This window comes from Leptosomus discolor, chromosome 16 (genome assembly GCF_034619465.1).
Source record: "Leptosomus discolor isolate bLepDis1 chromosome 16, bLepDis1.hap2, whole genome shotgun sequence".
In the NCBI taxonomy this organism is placed as follows: domain Eukaryota; kingdom Metazoa; phylum Chordata; class Aves; order Leptosomiformes; family Leptosomidae; genus Leptosomus; species Leptosomus discolor.
The window spans coordinates 1,716,598-1,736,852 of record NC_141406.1 but is presented as its reverse complement, the minus strand read 5'-3'; the positions used below and the strand labels follow the sequence as shown (position 1 = coordinate 1,736,852).

General features: G+C 42.1%; 1 protein-coding gene across 9 annotated transcripts in view; it reads left to right on the top strand.

Moving 5' to 3' along the window:
* The window catches only part of MTMR3 (myotubularin related protein 3), a 79,464-nt gene that overhangs the window by 12,824 nt on the left and 46,385 nt on the right, over positions 1-20,255 (top strand). For 3 of the 9 annotated variants that reach the window (XM_086474063.1, XM_086474058.1, XM_086474066.1), the window contains one exon: positions 19,250-19,327. The exons of 1 other annotated variant lie outside the window; for it this stretch is intronic. The gene's annotated coding sequence lies outside the window, so the exon portion shown is untranslated. Of the gene's footprint in view, positions 1-11,387; positions 11,414-15,715; positions 15,870-17,504; positions 17,731-18,384; positions 18,584-19,249; positions 19,328-20,255 lie in introns of those variants that run through there. 5 more of the 9 variants (XM_086474061.1, XM_086474064.1, XM_086474062.1 and 2 more) reach the window with 5 other exon arrangements.

Genomic DNA, 20,255 nt, shown 5'->3' with positions numbered 1-20,255 from the left:
TTTTGTTGCATAAAACTGTAGGCTTGAATTATATCCCTTCTGCATATTTTGGGGTAGCTTGGTGTAAAGTTTTCACAGAACTGTTGCTCGTGCTGAGGTGGTGGAATGGGAGGTAAGGTGAGTTAAGCTCATCACAACTCAAATGTGGTTCTTTCTCTCTCTTCCTTCCACTATTTTAACTCCTTGTCACAAGTGACAGTGTTCCTTGCAGACAGATTTGAGGTAGAAAGCTGCAACTTAAGTTTTGTTTGTGTTGGATCAGTCCATCACATCTTCTGAGTTGAGCAAGACTAGACTGATAGACTCGGGGGGGGGGGGGGGGGGGGTAACACAGTGCTTCTAGACCAGGGTTGCTGTGAGTAAAGCATTTAAGAGCTGCTGTGCTTTGTTTTGCTTCTGTAGGTAAAATGGTCCCTACCCTGAAGTTGCTGGCGTGCCACAACCTTCCCTAGGTAGCGTGCAGCTAGTGTGCTGTAGTCCTGGGGCTGCTCTGTGGATCCTGCGACTCTGGAGCTAAGGATACTCCCTGCCCTGGGGCTCTGGGGTGTTGGGCTGGTGGGTGTACCACGTTCTGGTACAGGAAGGCGTAAGTGCTGAAAGGGCAGCCGTTGTTACTGATTTCACATTATCCCTCAACCACACAACTTCTGGAACTGTTCTATACCTCGGTCAAACCGAGTTTGCAAGTGTCACCTACAGAACGTGCAGCTCTCCTGGGGTTTGCCTCTGCTGCCGTCTGGCACTGGGCTGTGTACCTGTGGTGCTCTTTGAGTTGTACTCGAGATTTATGTAGGAAGTGGAAGCAGATGCATTCCTTTTTCTCAGAACTATTTTATTAATTGTTAACTGAAACAGTTGAATTGCTGGGTTTTGTTTAGTATTTGTGGTAGGATTTGATCTATCATTTGATAAATGCTCATGTGTTTTCCACAGATAAGATGTGCGTAGTCTTTGTGGGTTACGGAGTGGTGGGTTATTGGATTCATGGATGTTAAGGTGGCCAGGTATTTAACTCGGGAGTGAGAACTAGTGCACGGAAATGTCATACTGGAAAGTTATTCAGTAACTCTTGTTTTCATCACTGAGCTGCAAAAGAATAATGCTGTGCACTTAGCAAGGTTAAATGAAAAATGTACAAAACCCAATGTATGTATTTCAGACCCTGTCCCTAGAGGTAATAAAGCCTTCAGTGGTAGCTGTGCTCAAGCAAATATTCCTCCTGCCTCTAACAAGCCTAAAAATGTTGTTATTCATGTTGTTTCATACCTACACAGTTAGGATCTTGAGCTCTTATTTCTGAGGCTTTATTTTATCTTGACTAAGCAAAGTGATTACCTGTCAGCTTACTGTAACTCTGGAAAAGCATGATTTGCTTCAGACTTCTTGGAAGGAAAACGGAGCATACGCATTGCTGTGTGCTCTGGTGTAAGTTACTTCAGAGTATTGGCAGGTCTCTTCCGTGAGATCATGTATCAGTCTGGGAGGTAGAAGCTGGTCTGCTAGCACATTTAATCTATTTTTGATTTATCAAGATCTCAGAAGTAGAAACAAAAAGCACTTTGTCCTGGCTGTTCTCAGGAAGGCTGACACTTGAATCACTTTCTAGTTGTCTGTTCACTTATTTTCTTAGTGTGCTGCTCTTGCTGAGTGAAGTGCGTTGTTTTGTAGAAGTTGCTTCCACTGAGCTCAAAGACTTTCATCTGTAGGTTGAACGTCTCCTGCTGGCAATTTCAAATGAGGTACTTGTTTGAGCAGTTCCAAGTTCAGCTGTGTCAGTGTAAGTCAGTGAAACTCCTCTGGCAACTGGTAGCCCTTCTGTAAAATAAGGCTGAATCCCACTGCTGCCTTCCATCAAGTCCTTGATGCTGTGTCTCCTTCCCCTCAGTTGAATGACAGAAGAAGAGTATGACTGAAGGTACTTTTTGATCGGTGCACAAGCTGTAGAGAACCGGTATCTCTGGGGTTTTGGTGGATTCTCCAGGGAATCATTCATGCTTGTTTATGCTTTATTGCAGAGAGGATTGAAGTCTGACATAATATCCTGGAAATACTGCATCCAGGTTCTAATTTTTTTATATATTATGATAAAACTTCCTTCATTGCTAACCCCAAGCGTCTAGATGCAGCGAGGTAAAAACTCAGAGTTTTTACTCTCTAATTTTCATGTGGCCATTTCCTTACACTCATCAGGGCTTTAAATTTCTCTTGCATATTTGAGCTGTGTGAGAATTTCCCTGATGCTTGCAGATGACCATGAAGTAAGTATTCATATTTTTAAGTGGCTGAGCTTGGTTTCCTGCTGCTTATTTCATGCTTTTCAGGTGTCTGTTTGCATTTACCTTAGCTAAGCAATAATAATTAACTCAAAGCATTGAACTGATTAAGTTACAATATTGGGAGAACAAACCAATAACAATAATGCAATAAGCATTATTTCAACTTCCTGGTAATGAAAATTCCAGTGGTGCAATACTTGATTTAATTTTTAAGCTTTGAGAAAATAGTGGTGGTGGTAGAATGACTTTATAGCTGACTCAGGCAGCTACTTACTGCTGGCAAAAACCTTGGGGTGCATAGGAAGAATGGTAGTTTAGTGTAGCCAACAGTGTGCAGCTGTGGAGGGTAACGGCTGTTATGTTGGCATGGGGAATGTCTGGTGAGCTGCTTGTTCTTTGCATTTGAACACCAAAGATTCTGGTGTTCAGTTAATTGCTGATGCTTCCACAGATGGTCTGGGTGACATTATTCACTTTCTTCTAGTGATTCTGTCTAGATGTACTTCAGCTGGAAACTGTGGTATTGAGGACACTTGGATATTGCTGTGCTGTCCTCCCACCAAACCACACAGTTGAATCAAGCAGGTGGCTGTCTCCTGAAGTGGGTGTCCAAAATGGGTAAGACCTGCTCACTGAGGGATAGAATGTGGGCCTTTTAAAAAGGAGACAAGGTCAGGCCCAAAGTCTGACTTTAGGTGAAAAGAGTCTTACCTCGGGTCTCCAGGGCAGTTGTTGTGTACAGCTGGTGTGGACGTGGAGCTAAGGACACTTCCAGTGAAGATTAATCTCTTCTGACTGCACGTGGCTTCGGCAGTTTTCTTGGCGTGATAGCTTGGTTAACCGACACTACTGTAGAAGCAGTCTAGGTAGAGCCTCTTAAGACCCCACTGAAAAGCTCTGAAGAACTTTGTCTTGTGTAAGGACAGCTCTGACTCAGTGGGGAGGGTAAACACGTGGTGAAACTTAAAGCAGTAGTGTTGTACAAGTCAGAATTGTTAAGGCTTCCAGCCTCACAAGTGAGGGCATCAGTTCTAGCCCATTACCCTCTTAAATTGCCTACCATCTCAAAAACCTGTTTCTTACCTCACTCCTGTATTATTGTGCTTATTTTTAGGCATGGATTTGTGCAGGGTGGAACACAACTGTATGCTCTGCTGGCCAGCTGATGGGGGAATGGGCACCAACTGCTGGGGGAGCACCCCAGGACCTTCTGCCTGGCAGCAGGTGCCTGTGTGGGAGTGATGGCTCAGGCTTAGGCAGTGCGGGCACACAGGTGCTCTTCACATGCCGGGAGGTGCTGTGCACTGGCAGAGCTGGGTGTTGATGCTGTTCCATACCAGTTCAGAAGCTCCTAGGATAATGCAAACGTGCCCCAAAGCCAGCTTCTGATAGTTTCTTACTGATTTTTTTCTGTCAATTTTACAGCTACTGCCGTGGAATTAGTGTTGTATCTTAAATACAGTATTTTGAGCAATCATTGGAGAACTTAAGATGAATGTTTACAGAACAATAGTGGTTTCGGAGTCTAGGGTACCTTAACAACATTATGGAAGCTAGCTATTGTATTAACAGAGCCAAATGTACTTCAGCATTGCATTCTTGACAGAGTGATTGTGATGCCAGGGCTTGAACTGGAATATACCTTACATGTGCACAGTCATGTGAGGATGACAGAACAGCACATGGAACAACACAAGACAGGGTTTCTTTCAGTATGGTTTGGAGTATGGTACAATTATCCTTTGCTCTTGGCGCATTATGCAAGCTCAGTAATGCATGGCTGTTCAGAAGTGACTGCAAGCTGCAGGTTGTGGGAAAATCTGACTACTTCAAAGGAGAATGCATCTCAGTTTCTGCAGCCCATGTAGAGAAAACTGCTTGCAAAGCTTGCATTGGGCTTTTTGATTGAGTGTGACATGTCAGGGAGATGGTTCTGGTTTTCCACCTGCATGAGAGGTCCATCTTCTAGCTTTGGTCTCCCAGGCTTTCTGGTTTTACCTCTTTGGTTTTTAGCTTGCTTGTGTACTGGTTTCTTCCTCATCAGTCAAGTTGTTAAAGGGGAATACCTGGTAAGTAATACTTGCAATCTCCTGTGAAGGGTTGGTATGAACTGTTCAAATGCCTACTGCTTTCTTGTCTCTGAGCTTGCTCCTGACAGTTTTAAAGGAAGCACGGGGGTGTTCGGGACAGGAAGGAACATGTATCCCAAGAGTCAAACTGTCTGAAGGGCACTGCCTAGCCTAGCTGTCCTGATATCAGTGAGGATGGACTTTCATGGTTATGAAATCAGTAAAATGTTGTCTCTCTAAACACAGTCTTAAACTGCCTGGTCTCTGTGGCAAAGCTAGAGAGGCTCCACATACGAACTTCAGGCTTTTTATTGAGGGCAAATGATGACCGGGAGGAGGATTTTGGTAGGCTGAGGAAGTCTTTCTTGCAGTTGTCCTCCTCACTACCTATGCTAGCAGGAGATGGGTGGGTTTTTCACAAGGGTGTGAACATCTACTTGAAATCATAAGGCATTGGGTTCTATAGTGAAAAGCATTAGTTTAGTTAAAAGTGGAAGTGGGGTAGGCTTGAATGTCAGGAGACAGAATGCCAGTGGACTGAAGGATCTATACCTCACTTGGGACTTCCCTTTAAGTGTCTTGGGTTCCGATAGAGTTCAGTAGCCAGGCTGGCTTGGGTAGCACCAGAGACAGGGGGTAACCTGGAGTGGGGCTGACACTGGAAGTGGAGGTGAGGAACATGTGAAGAGCTGACAGGCTGTTACTGTGTTGGTTTCCATACCTGTGCAAGGCCTATACATTAAATGTATGCTGCTAAAAACCTCCCCCCTCCTGTCCTCCCTTCTGTTGAAGCAAAGTGACAGGCTTCAGTGCCTCACTCTTGCTGCTTTAATTCTTCCTAGGGCTGCTCTTGGAGTAGCTTTGCTTCATGCTCTGGCAGTCTTGCTTGAGCTGTCAGTGCAGCTGCAAGCCTTTCACTGTGAACACCACTGGTGTAGCAGTTGATTGAGCAGTGGAAGCCTGAGTAAGTGTCACTGGCTGGTTCTCAAGTCTGACATCATATCCAAGAATTAGATGGCTCTCTTTCACCATGGGGATAATGAAATAATTCCTCCTGTGTTATTCATTAACTCGCATTTCATTCAATGGCTCCTAAGAGGAGAATGAGTGTGTTAGAGGTGAACTTGCATAAGACTTCTGACATCCTTTAGATTGGAGTTAAAGCTATGGCAGTGATGCCTCACTGAGGCAGGTGGCATGTGGTGTATTACTTTATAGACTTTAAAACTAATTTAACGGCTTTTTCTTTAATGGCTTAAAGAAAACAGCCTGCTCCTGAAGTTGTTGGAGAAATAACTAGTGCCCAAAGTCAGATGAAGGTCTTTCTTAGCGTGGAGGCTGCACCTGATGGAATGGCTGTACGGAAAGGTGATGTTTAGCCCAGCATTGCAGTGTGAAACAGGAGTGGGAGCCCAACAAATAAATGGGTGGACCTGCAACAATAAAAACATATAGAGGGAGAAGCATCTTGATGAAGGACTCCTGATTTGTATAAAGAATTTTGGTGCAAGAGCCTAGTTTTAGCATTAACGTAGCTTAAGCATGTGTGAAATATCCCGTAAATGTTAGTGTCATGCGTGCTTCTCCCTCATGTACCCAGTTTTGTCAGCTTGAACTGCTGTATGCTCCTCTGCAAGAAGACTTTAAAGGGGAGAATGATTACCTTCTTTAAGGGATTTTCACTAACGTTATGTTCAAAATAATAAAACTGGACAACTCCATCCCAAGCTTCAGGGCTCACCATTTTCAAGGAGGCTGTGGGAAATGGGTATATTGACTCACTTCGGCTCTAATGTGAGTCCTTGGTGACCCGGGGCTTCTTGATAAAGATGGCTGTGTCTGAGCGACCATACCAAGTGTGAATACTGTCCTGTTCTGAGGGCTTGCCAGGGAGTTCATCTCCCTCCAAAAGAGGTTTATCTGCGCTATGCGATTGAGCCAATAAACTAATATAATCACGTTAAGCTGTTTGTGGGAGGAATGAGGGTTGGGTATTCAAATGCGTTAACAAACTCCCTGATCTTTTGACTGTTGCTGTGAGTGCACTGGCATCAGTAGTTCATCCCCACAGGTAATAACTGAGATCACTTTAAGCAGAGGCTGCAGTAGCCTTGGACACCTGAAGAAATCCAGAACTTCCAGGTGGCCTGATAAAATCTTAAATTACATGGTATTTGTAGAAGCACTGGGTGAGGGAATAGTGACTTTATCAGGCAAGAAGTCCGAGGTGGTGGTTTGGTGACTCAGCTGACTGCCATCCTGGAGAACTAGATGTGTCCCTGCCCTGTTGTGGATTGTGGTGCTGGCTAGTGCTGGGAACCTTACCGGTGTGCGTGGGGTTATGGTGTGGTGTGAAGTACACAACTCCAAGCCTGAGTGCTCATCTCTGCAGCACAGAACACCAGCTAGTGGAGTTTTCCCAAATATTTCCCAAATACAGAGGAGAATACTACAAAAATTGGGATCCTTCTGATGCCTTGAACTCTTACTATGCTTAGTTTTCCAGCCTTTAAAAAATACGTTCCTACTATTAACCATATGGGACAACTGTGGTAAGCACTGTGGCTCTTTAGCAGAAGATGTGCTAGAAAATAAGCCGTGTAGAGATTGACTTGATTCAGAACTGCACACTGACTACAAGGTTTAGGGAAAATTAATATAATAGCAGTTTTGGGTTCAGGAAGTACTGTCTGCCGGGTACTGAGTGAGGGTGCGGGTTATGGAAGGAAAGGATGGAGAAGGCAATTAGGGGTCATACATATGCCAAGAGAAGCTGAACTAGAGCTTCACAGGTGATCATAGTGCTTGCATTTCCTAATGTGTAATTCTTCACTTCATGCTTTTTATATAAAGACACTTTAAAATGCAATTACAGTTGATTTCCATGGGGTGTATGAGTAGTGAAAATATCTGCTGCGTCACTAATACATGGGTCGCTGGCTGTCAGCTTTGCCTCCCTTGTTTGCTTTGTTGTGCAACTACATGTGAGAGCCTAGTCCAAAAATCCATCATCAAAGCGTGCCTGCCCTGTTGGGGATCTCTTCCCCTGCAGCAGCAGTTAGACACCAGTGCTCTGACCTCTTGAGCTGTTGCATGTGAAGTAGTGAAATACCAAAACAGGCTGTTGTTCCTTACCTGTACTTGGAAGATCTGTTTTTCAGCACCCATGGTAATGGTAGCTGGAAAAAAAAAAAATCTTCAGTCATGTCAAGCTTTAAGTTGCTCAGACTGAACATAGAAGTTTGGCTGCAGGTGCTGGTTCATGGGTTTCATTGGTTATTCTGGAAGCCTCTGCTGTCAGGGAAGACTTTCAAAACAGTTCTGTCAGCTGGACCTGAAGCTCATGCAGAGATGCTTTATTTCCAAGCTAATGACACAGAGGTGGTACTTCTAGTAAAACCTACATACCTTGTACTTGGCTGACAGACTAATTTAAGCTGGCCAGGTAAGCTTTCCTACATGAAGATGGAATCTTTCATCCAGGGAAGGAGTCTGGCTATTTTTTCCATTTGAATCTAGATGTACCAAACTGTATGCAAGCTCTTTCAGAAGTACAAGGCCTGAATACTGAGGTTGTCCCTACAGCAAGCTGTTCCTTACCTAAATTACAAATGCTTTTTTCATCTCGTTCAGCGAGCTGAGCGTTTGCTTCTAGATTTGTCTTCACGTGTAGGTTTGTGTTACACCAACTGCATAACCTCTTGAAGTAAAGGCTTACAATAAAAGTGAGGTAGGCTTAAGTATGCTGAGCATTGTTCTTGTTGTTTTCCTTTTTGCTCAGCGTGGAGGCTTTCTTTGCCTTTGAGGATTTTTCTGAACCTATTTTAAGATTCCAGCCTTAATATTGAAACAGGTTGTCTAGAAAGAATATGCTTGGTGATGTTCAAGCCTTGGCTGGACAAGTCTTGGAGCAACTTGATCTAGTTGGAACTGTGTCAGAGGCTTAGACTAACAGTTCAGTTATCCTATTTAACCCAAACTGTTCTGATTTTTTTTTTTTTCTTTTGCATTTGTATCTATCCTGCTGCTTTGTACTTTCCTGTTTGGACTTAAAGGGGCAGAAGTAACTTCTGCTTTTTTGTAATTGAATATTGAATCTTATTCCTGTGAGCGTTAACAGCACAGAAGTCTCTGGTGTTGAATTTGAGTCTTTCAGAAGGAAAGCTTTCTGTGAAGTTGAGTCCTCCTGGGCCTGATGGCAAGCTTTACTGCAGGCAGCTTTTATTTTTACAGTTACGGGAAGGAGAGAAATTCCTGCCCTTTTTTGGTTGGGACTTTGGCCAAGGTTGACACCTCAAGATCTTTAAGGAGATCCTTGACTACCTGAGCAAACCGAGCTTCAGTGTTGTGTTCATACACTGCCAGAAGCTTCATCCTGCTTGTGCATCGTGAAACAAGACGACGTCAGTTGAGGTCAGGGGTTTTTGCCATTTAATTTCACGAGGAGCAAAGCAGTAAATTAGGACCCAAACCTCAAGTATTAAACCTTTTATTGCTCCTTATTTTTGTTGTATCTGCTTTTTTTTGCCAAAACTTTCCTGATTTACTTTTTGAATTTAAGCAAATGCAACTTGAGTATTTATCCTTATGGGTTTAAGACATCTCTGAGTTCATGTTCAGTAAGTCCAGACTTGGTGGTGCTACTAAATCTGTTACCAGAGGGTACTTCAAATTGAAGGATAAAGAATAAAAATAGACTAATTTAATTGATCTTAATTTTTACTGTGAAATGCTACTTCTGTGCATTTAATTGAAGCTTGATATGGGGAAGTCACAGGTGAGAACTGAATGTTAGAGGTGTAACTTGCGCTATTTTCTTACCTTTCAGCAACCTCCTGGGCTAATACGCGCATGTGCTTGCGTGTCATTATGAAATACAACTTGAAGGGGACATGCTAAGTTTCCTGTAAGGGTGGTTATAAATCTCCTGTGTATTTCTTTAAAGGACGGTTACGTCTTGCTGGCTGTTAACAATTCAAATGCAAAACAAAATTGAACTGGATAACTTCAGTTTCCTGCATACTGATGTACATATTTTTAAAAATTAAAACATATTTAAAGTGAAAATCACCTGATGCATGAATAACAGAATTAGTTGTTGAACTGCACGCACTCCTGTAATGCCTGTGGGAAAGATGTGGATGAATTGTGTTTAGGTAACTTGCTGAAGAGCCCAGACATTCTTTAAAATGATGATTTATCTTTTGATTACAACCAAGTCTTTTTTAGTAAACCAGGTTTGTTTTGAGTCATACAGGGAAGGAGTGAATGTTCTCTAAAGGATAAAACACTTAAATTACTTGTTCTTTGTGTTATTAGTGTCCTTCTCAGGGTTTGTTAGACCTACCAATATGAATGAGTTTCTCTAGGGAAAATAAGTGAGAGAGGTTTTTGCATCAGGGTTTGCCTGACTTGAATCCACACTAAACCAGATTTTGGGGAAAAGTGTGTTCTGGGTAGTCCCATTAGTGTTTGCCAGGACACAAGTGTCTGTACAGGGAAATGCACTCCTACAACAACTCAGTGCTAGGCACAAAGGTTGCTGTAGATTAGGTACTTCTGGTGTTGAATTGTAGGAATGCATTTGCCTGTATATACAGGACATTTGTTTCTCTCCGACATTACTAATTTGTCATGCTTTTTTTAAAGGGCATTTAGAATAAAATATGATACTGGAGTAATACCTCTTTTTGGTAAAAACTAGTGGGCTATACAGACCTTAGTGTGGGTTGATTTAGCTGAGCAGGTAGGAAATCCAGACTTAAATCGTCATGTTCCCGAGAGAAACTCATTCCTGTTGGTTGATCTTGACACTGAACCAATAATTTCAAAGGATGTACAGTTACCATATAGGATTGATTCCTTTTTCCACATAAGGCAAATACCTGCTGGTACCCTCTGAAGGAAGCTTGAATGTTTAAATCAATGGATTTTAACTTCAAGTATGGGAGGGGAGAGACTGTCTGTGACGAGTAAATATTAACTGGAGATACATCGCACCTTGTTTCACTAGCAGAGTTGCAGTCTGTTGCAGAACTTAATTTCAATTCTAACTGAAACTCGGTGTTTTAATACACGTATGTGCCTTAACCACAAAACCTTCTTTGGTGCCTCTCTGAAATGCCTGAATATATTTAACTTTGGCTTCATGCTGTTTAGTTTTTTAGAATAAGCATATTCTGTTAATCCAAGTAAATTCTTTCCTGCCTCTGAAAGTCTGTGCAACTTCAGTGTAAACGGACACAGTTGTATACTTTGTGTTACGGAAGCTGTTATATAGAGAAAAGATCTTATGGGGTTGTTGTGACTGAACTCGGCCTCCCTGCACAGCCTGGAAATGTGAATTTAGAAATTGTAACTCTTCTTCCCTCTGACACGTTCAAGACTTGAACAGGATGGTTGCTGGCATACTACCTTGGTTTAGTAGCTGGAGGGCTACTGGGCTTAAAAATAAGTAAGCCTAAAAAACCTTACATAGTAGGGCCAGCTGGTTCCAAAACACCACTGTTGTGCCTTTAGAGGAGTAAATTTTGCAGTGCGAGAAAATTAACTGCTCTACTGAAGACCTCTGTAATTAATATGAGATACTCATAATGCATGTAATTGATCTTCAGAACTAGTTATGGAAATTGAAACACATCAAGACTAGCTTCACATTTCTTCAGGCGATCTTACGAGGTGCAAGACAACTCACTGTGCCTCCCACATCAAAGAAGGGCAAATGCTGTTTAAATCCTTGGTATTCATTCGGTTTGGCTCTCAAGCGAGGTGCAGTCCGGGCTGCTGAGAGCTCCTCACTGTAGTTCGATATGCAGGTGGCTCAGTGTCCTTGCTCTGCATATGTTTGTGGGACCTTTAAGGCTGTCTTTCTTTGCTTGCCTCTTGCTTTACTTGTAGAGTCCCATCCACAGGTCTTAAGTGCAACTCACAAAAGGAAAGTAGTGTTTTGCCAGTTACGTTTCCTGCTTCTGAGAGTAGCTGTGACTTTCCATGAATGGAAAAAGATGGGAATAAACAACTGTCTTAATATTGGGAAGATACTGAAGTGATTTAACTGTAGGAGAAAAGGTATTTGCTTTTCCTGCTTTTTCTCCTGGCTTTACTGAATGGAATCAGCTGACCAAAGAAAGGACATCAAGTAGTAGTTTTTGGAGACAGCGTGCTGGTAGATTAATCAAACCAGTTTGTCCCTTGTGATCTAAAGATAGGAAACCTCCTTAACTGAGGGAGGTGTCAGAGTTCTGTGTGTGTCTTAATAGGTGTAGGGAGCCCAAGCTGTTTGCTGCTGTGCCCAGCTGAAGGGCAATGCTGGTGGGAGTCTTTTCTCTCCGTCTGTAAAAAACGGCTAGTAGCAGAGCAGACTGCTGAAAGGTTGGAGGAGTTGAGACTGGAAGGGGGTTGATGCAATAACCTGTTTGCTCTAGTCTGGACGCCATTAGCCGCTCAAATGCGAGGAAGGCAGTAACCTGTTCTGGTAAATCATCTGTCTGGCTTTAAACTGGAACTTGCTACCTAAGTACGAGCCAGCAGAAAATTCCTTCGCCTCCCTTCAGCTGCTGGTGTTTCCTTACCCAGCTCTTGCTGGTCTCCTTATCACGCACAAGCACACATGGCTTTATCTCTTCATAACTTGCTTTTTGCCTTACAGTATTTACACATACTAAGTGGCTGGTTGAACAGTGAGTGTTGTTGATGACTTGGCAGTCTTGTGGATGATGCCCGAACAAGTGTTTGGACGGCTTGCTAGCAAACAGCTGTTTATGATCCTAGAAAAGCTGGCCTGGTCCTTGATTAACTCCTGAATGGGAAATTTAGGTGGTCAGGGGTCTCTTGTGACTAAATAAAACTGAGTGTCCTCCTAGGTCAGCTCTTTCAGTATGATTGATTCGATTGTTGCCAGGATTGTTTTCCATGTACTAGTAAGAAATACCTGAACTGCATGTTTTTCCTGTATTGAATGAAATTACTATTTTATACTGTAAATAAGCAGTAGTACTAATAATACTGTGATCAAACATTCTTATCCCCTGCCATGGTTGGAAGGGACTAGCTCTTCATGCCCAAGTTCATGGATGCTGGCAGAAATATTGTTGCTGTCTTACACCTAAAGACACCTCCACTTCTGTTGGTGCAGGATGCAGCTGTATGTGTAACAGCTCTAGTGCAAATGAGGGTTTTTGAGGGTAATTGTGTTTGAACTGTAAACTCTGCCATTTAAACTTAGCCTCCTTAATGCTTTGAGAAATAACTATACAAGTAGCTTGAGATGAGCAAGCTAATGGACTAGTTTGTAAAGAAAATGTCAGTGTACAGGTGTTGAAGTGATTCTTAAGCTGCCTCAAATTCTGTCAATTCTTGATGTCCTGCAGTTACTTTCAGGCTGTGCTTTTGTCAGCATCTGCTCTGGAAGCGAAGAACGTACACCGTGTTGTAGAGTAGTGGTTCCATAATCTGACTTCTTTCTGGATTAGTTTCGTCTTGCATCTAGGAATTGGGTTGTGTCATGAGAGGTCTGAAATGACAGAGTTGGTGTAAGATAAGGAAGGGGAGTGTTTTGTCAGGGAGGTCTACGGGAGCAGTACCCTTTCTGATGGCTCACCATGTTTCAGGGAGTGCAATTGTAGTCTATTTTAAAGCAGAAACACCTTAAATGTTGTGTTTAAAAAAAAAAAAGGCATTTTTGGTGTGTGCCACAACTTTGCCAAGTGCCAGTGTTGGGTCATCTGGAATTATTACCTTAGGCTGGACTGACTTAAAGAGTGTGAAAGTCATTGAACACTGAGCCTCTCAAATGGCCTTGTCTTCCTAGTGCGGATAGCGAAGGTGGATGTGCACCTTACCCAAATGGCCTCCTTGGCAGAGCAAGTTTTTGCAATGCCATGTAAGAATTAATGGATTAAATCTATAGTCTGTAGTTGCGGTGTGCAAGGTGTGCAAGAAAAGGAGGTGATGTCTCGGGACAGGCCTCGATAATGCAAAACAGACTTTGTGTCCTGCCTCTTCCTAGCTGTGTAGCTGATCAGGGCCGTTGCTCTGAGCCTCTGTGGGGCTGTTTCCTCTTACAGACACCTTATGATGACTCAGCCTACTTAATGCTTTGAGAAATAAATGTTTATTCATAGCAGGTACTTGGTATTTCAATAAAATTGTCTTATGACAAAAGCATTGAGTGGTGTTTTATTAAAGAGGTTTTAAAAGCTTTGTGCCAGACAAAGTATGGCACAAATGAGGTCGACTTACACACTTAAGAGCTAATAACTGTAACTGCGTGTACGTTATCCTAAAGTAGTTCAATGCGGGGAAGAAAAATCTCATGGAAGTGTAACTTGAAACTCCAAGAGAGCCTTCAAACCAAATTTGCTTCTTGGTTCTTCCTGTTTTCAAATTTCTTTTTAGATACTTGTAGGTCTCTTTAGTATTGCATTGACTGTCACTAAAACAGCATGAAGCGAGCCTCTTGTGATGGGTATTGGGTAATGCTGCCTCTTGCCAGTACTCATCCAGTTAACAGAAAGGGCTGAGGTAAAGCAAAGGGCTACCAGAGGAGGGAAGGGGGGGTGGATAAGTGTTTTGGGAGAATGAGTAAAACCTTTGAGACTTTCATTAACAGCCTCTTACCCCTATTGTTTGTTGCCTTTCTTCTGGAAAGGAAGAAATAGGGGAGGGAGTGTGACTCATGGCAAATGGGCTGTGAGGATCTTAGTGGAAAAACGGGAAGTATGAGGAACAAATTATTCCCTTCTTACTCTCTTCTGCCGTTTCAAATGGAGATTTTTGCTGCCTGGTCTCAGTCTTGCTGACTTGCTTTCCCTGTTTCATAACTTCCATCTAATACTGCCCTGCTTTCCATGGCTCTTTGGTTACCTTTTAATGTGACATCCCCTCCTCAGCACACTTGGTTACCTTTCTAGCTTAGAACCTACACAAGTCTACTGTGTTCCCACCAGGTCAGGCCCTGGTCAGTGTTCTGTGTCCTGGCAGCTTTTGTATGTGACTGTTAGGTTCAAATCCCATCCATGCAGATCTCTTCACAGTTCAGACCGATCTGTGTAGCTTGTTGGTCCTTCTTGGTAGGTGTCACTTGTCTGTCGTGCACATAAAGTGGAGGAATATGGAGTAATTGAAGCAAAAGGAAAATGATAGAATAGGTTATCAGCTTGAGCTTTGAACTTCAGTGGTTCATCTCTGATGGGTAACTTGCATCCTGGCTTGTGTATGAACAATTGCAGCGTTTGGATCTCAGGGCTTTAGCCAAAGAAAAAAGGAACTCAAAAAAAAAAGTGAAATCTTATAAGAAAAAATGACATTTTCTTCAGATTATGGTTTCAAGCTTGCTGTGGTCTTTTGACCTGGCTTGTTTTGAGATCAGTGAAGGAGAATATTGATATATATTCTTTTATTCAGAAACACTCTTTCCTAAAACATCTGTTACTTATTGGAATAGTTAATACTATAATCCCACCTAAAGTTCCACTGACTTTTATTCTTTACATCAGTTATGGAAAACTGGACCTGTCTTAATGCAAGATCAAATTTCTCGTTACTACCATTAGCTATTAGATAGCCACAGTCTCAAAGTGCTTCTACTGCCTGGCCTGCTGCATTTTTTGTCATTTCCAGCTTTGCTTACTCTGAGATGTTTTTTATTTTAACTTTGAGGTGTTGCTTCTGCATTTAATTTCTGAAGAGTGTAAGTAGTGATCTTTAACTAGTATGTAAATATAATCAGCTTAATCAAACTGCTTTAAAAACGGATTAATGCCTCTTCTGAGTGGGAAGATGAAAGAAACTAATATGCCTGCTTGAAGGGTTCCACAGGGAACTACATTACCTGCCATTGATGTGTGAGTCACTGCAGTGACAGATGTTGACCAAGCTTTTTTGATGCTTTGGACTCTTGTAATAAATTTTACTCTTCACCCATAGAAGCACAGGTAGGATGGAAGACGGAATGAGGCATTTTTGAAATGCTCTTATGTAGGACATGTCCTGTCTGTGCTAGGGGAAAGGGAGTTCCTCAGCAGGGCCGTTGATCTCTGGTTGCTCTGCTGTGCAATTGAGTGTCGATGTGTCCACTCCTTCCTGTTCAGCGGCTTTCCAAACTGGGAATTACGTGAGTTAACGTGGGAAATGTGTGATGGCAGTAGAACCCAGAAAATGCCTCCCTGAAGATCAGCATTCCTTCTTTGCGTGTGCGTGTTTTAAAACTTTCTATTAAGCAGTAGCCTTGCACTGCCCAGCCTCGGTGGTGACTGCGGTCAGGGTGGCAGTCCCGATGCGCTCATCCCCTCTGTGAGTTTGAGCTCGGCCCCAAGCTAACCACATCACGTCCCGTGGGAGGTAGCTGATAGCAGCACTCTGGTCCTACTCTTTAGCACATGGAGAATAGGGTAAAAAGAGTTTTGGGGGAAAGCAAGCTAAAATCTACTGGGAAGAACATAAAAAGGAAAGAGAAGAGCAATCTATAGCCAATGTACAAGCTAAAGCTGAGCAGATAGAGGCCAAACAAAAAGGTGGTGAAATGGTAAGTGTGTGATAATATGGTGCAAGAGTAGGCTCCGTTGCTGCAGCGCTAGCTCGTATGGGAACAGTAATATTGCAAAGCTAGAAACGTGAACAGAAATAGAGAACTCTTAATCAGAAGCTGCACTTGATAGTATTAAGCTTGTGACATGGTGTGGCATAACCAGTGCAGAAATGTTGTATTTCAGCAAAGGGAAGAAAAAATACACCTTCAAAGTAGTCAAATACCAGAAGAAAGTTTGGTTTGGTTTTGTTTGTTTACATCTTTGAGGCTAGCTTTGTGGCTAGAGAAAGTTTGGATTTGTGGGGTTTTTTTTTTCCAAAGCTGCTGTTCTCCTGTGTCATTTCACTTTATGCATGTCAAATCGTACCTCTGCTGCTCTTGCTGGGTGTAGCCTTTCAGCTAAGAAACTGATGTGACGCCTTTCCAATCCCATAATTAAACACATTTATTAAAACTTCTTGGGAGTGTTTTTCCTCGCTATTTGCCAATGTTTTATTTAAATAAATGTCAAGAAAAACATTCTCATAGACTCATTGTATAATGTAGATTGGGGGTCATGTAGTCCATCACTGCTCAGGGTAGCGCTGGATTCAACGTTGGATTGGATTGCTCAAGGGCTGCTCAAGTTTGGAATATCTCCAGGGGTGAAAGTTCTACAACTTGGAAACCATTATTCTGAATTTCCCCCCACAAGTCTATTACTTGTGTTTCACTATTACAGCATGATTGATACATCATCCCGCTACTCTACTTCTCCATAGCATCTTCCAAGAAAAAACAATGGAGGCAAGAGCTAGATGCTTGTAAAAATGCCCAAAAAATAGGCAACAGAGAAGGATCCTAAGGAGATGGTTCAAAGCAAAAGCTTAGTTTTACGCGTTGCTGCTCACATCACCTTGAGTACGGGCAGAATGACTTCCCCCACATTTAAAATTGGGCAATGTCAGCATGTCCTTCAGCACCTAAAAAAAAAAAATCTAACCCAAGCCAGCTATGAGAATGTGACGGCCTCTGAAGAACGAGGGTGCAAAGCCAGTTCCTTTATGAGACACGGTTGTTGTGGTAGGATTTACTGACGGGGTCCTGTTCCCTCTTCCATCTTTTACCCTTTGCTTTCCTGATGGTGCTGACTCTGGTCTTTGTGGCTCAAAGAGAAGAGCTGATGCAGAGGGAATGGGGGAGGCTGTGTCGCCCTCCTCGGGGCAGCAAACTTGGCTGTGCTTGGCTGTGGTAATTAAACAGTTACACGCCAGTACCTGGGATTGCGCCTCCCTTAAGTAATTAGTGTTTTTGAGACGGCAGTAGAACTCATAGCGATGTTTCTTCTTGCAGTCAGCTTTTTTTTTTTTAAATTTTGGCACAAGTTGTTGACTTAGGAAGTGGTAACATTTGAGGTGCTTATCTGTGACTAGCAGCCTTGCGAGAGGAATGCTGATGAGCGTGTCGTGAAGTGTTTTCTGAATGCTGGCAGGAATAAAGCGGAATTATTAACGCTTATATTGGAACATTTTTCTCCTGTTTTCAAACTTCTCTACAAAACTCTTGAGATTCAGTGGCTTTTTCCAAACCTCATTAAATTCAATAAAAAGCTTGTTGCAGATTTTCTGAAGGTTTTTTTCCTTCGACCTAAAACACAAAATGAGTCTACCTCCTGCTACCCTAAATGTGTATCGTGCCTTTCTAAAAGCAAGGATGTGGCCAGAAAAGTGTCTCTGAAGAGTTGGTCTAGAGTTGCATGGTCTGCCTTCATGGCTTTTTTTTTTTAACAAGCTCGTGAAGTATTCCTGTCAAAGGTGACTTTGTACAGCCAAGCAGCCGTGAAGTTGAACTCGTTGCACGATCAAACTGCTACCTCAAAGTAAAACTCTGTCCTTTCTGCTTCGTGTGCTGTATTTAATGATCAGCCCGTAAAGTTGTTGGAATTGGCATTTGGCTTGTGTGTTGAGAGAGATTTTTGAAATAATAAAAAAAGTTGACCTCTGTGGCAAGTACCCAAACGTTGCTTATAGAAACAATTTTATTAAAATTCTGTTTCATGATTGCTGAGGTCTTTAACAGCTGTGATCATTCCTAAGGTGTTTTCTGTTAAAGCAGAGCATCCTAGAGTCACAGTTTTCTTAAATAATAGTTGAATGTAGGTACAGATGAGGTTCCCCTGAAGCGTGTCCACCGTGTGAAATGTTAAAATACCTTTTGCTTGATGTATCTAAGTTTGTACTTTTTAAGCTATTTCTTTCTACTGCGTCAGTCCTAAAATCATATGTCCTTTTTTGTGTACTGAAAGTATTTTTTATTTTTTCCCTGTCCAAAGCCTTAAACTGAAGGACACAATCAATGCAAAATATAGGGGTTTTAATTTTTTTAATGGACCAGAACATAAAAATTGTCTCTAGTTCTGGTACTATTTCTAGCAGCGGCATTATATGTTTATAGAAGTTAGACCTTCCAGGCACATACACTTGCAGCGTGCTGTCGGGATAGCTTCCAAGTTATTGTGAAGAGCAAATCTTCTGGTACGCTGGGCACAAGGGAGTGGTATTGCATCAGTTTGGCCGCTTGCGTGCTTTAGGAATGGTTGGGTTTAGTCTGGAACTTTAATTTTAGGGTTTGGGTGTTTAGTATAGAACTTTGTGTCCTGGCAGCCATTCAGATGCTATAGGAGATGTCTGTGAATACCCACCATCTGACTGCATAGGAGTGAAGCAAATCAGGTATTTTCTCCGTATAATTCTTTTGAACAAATGTGTAGACATAAGACGCAATAAGACACAATACTTAAATTTAGTTTTGAGGAAAGAACTGTTTGTACAGCGCTTGGAAAGGCGAAAAGATAGGGCTTGGGAGGAAAAGTACCATGTGAGGATTGCTGTTCACCTTGGTGCTTCTGCAGCTTTGTCCAGAAGTGCTTAGGCAGTACCCGCTGGTGGGAGATCTTCGTCTGCTTTCCTGGGGGGCAAAGCTAACTTCAGGGTGACATTAAAAAACACTTTTGAAAACCAATACAAAACCAGTTGGATCTTCTATAAAAGAGCTTTCCTGTAGCCAAGGAATTTTTTTCTTTTTATTTCTGTGTGTGAAAGAAGTTTTTTAAAAAAAATGGGAATTGCTTTGTGGTGATGATTTCTGAACGATTCCTTACCCGAAAAGAGGCTTTAACCAGCACGCACGTGCCTGTCTGAATCCAGTTGTTGAATTCCCTCTTTGGGCACGTTAACATCTCAGTAGTTACGACTTAGTAACAGTTGGTACTTTTTACTGTTCCTCTTTAAGACAAACTACCGTAACAGTTGAGTTCCCTGTGTGGAAGCTAGCTGTCGAAGAAGTGGGGGTTTTTCGATGCAGGTTCATGGTTTAAGGTGCTGTCTTTGTATTTGCAGTTGCCAATGTGAAGTATCGGAAGAGTATTGTTTGAAACTTTCTGGGACAAGGAGGACTCTCGTGTCTCTCATTCTTTGGTAAGCTAATTGTATTGTTTTGGTAAGATGAGCTACCTGTTGAGGGGTGGATTCTATGGTTATCATTGAGGACTCAATAAAATAAAAGTGTTTTCCAAGATGTTAGACAAAAATCAATATTTTTACTGAGTTGGAATTTGCAACCTTTAATTATGAAAGAAAAAAGACTTCTGATTCTTACTTGTACACAGTCTTCAAACACGATTCTTTGTCAGTCCTGCTCCTGTTCCTGAGTCACATGCAAACATCCATATTGTTGGCTACTTCCCCAGCAAATACTTTTGAAAGCTATTCAGTTACTTCTACATGCGGTGCCAGGAAAGAGGGGGGAACTTTGCTGTCAGGGATTGAAACGTGGGAAACTAAGTGTTTATCCTTATCTCGTAATAATTTCCTTCCACCTGCAAAAGGGGAAGAAGTGTTTTCAGTATGAAACAGGAGCATCTTCTGCTAAAGCTAGATGGCATTCTTGAATATTTAATTCTCAAATTTTCTAATCCTGCTTTGTCAAAACCTTTGGCTTTGTATCTAAAACTTAGAGGGCAGCTGTGACACAGCATGCAAATAGCTGTTTTGAGACTGAGGGTCCACTCTATTTTGATACTAAAATGAATGGAATTCAGGATCTGGACAGGGAAGGCAGGGGAACAAAGTGAAGTGCTTGGGTACTTCCTTTTTCCTTCCTTTCCCTCCCAGTTTTCCTTTTTCCTTGCTATAAGTCCAACTACATTTAAATATGTGTGTATTTGAATAATCCTGTATTTATATAATCTGTTTTGTTTAGAATCACTGGCACAGATGGTTATTGCTAGTCTTAATTATGTACATAATTTAGACCAGAAGGCACATCTGAAACGAAAGGTAATTAAGATGTTCCTATACTGGCTGAACAGAGTCTGAGGTTACAAACTTTACTAATCATTTATCC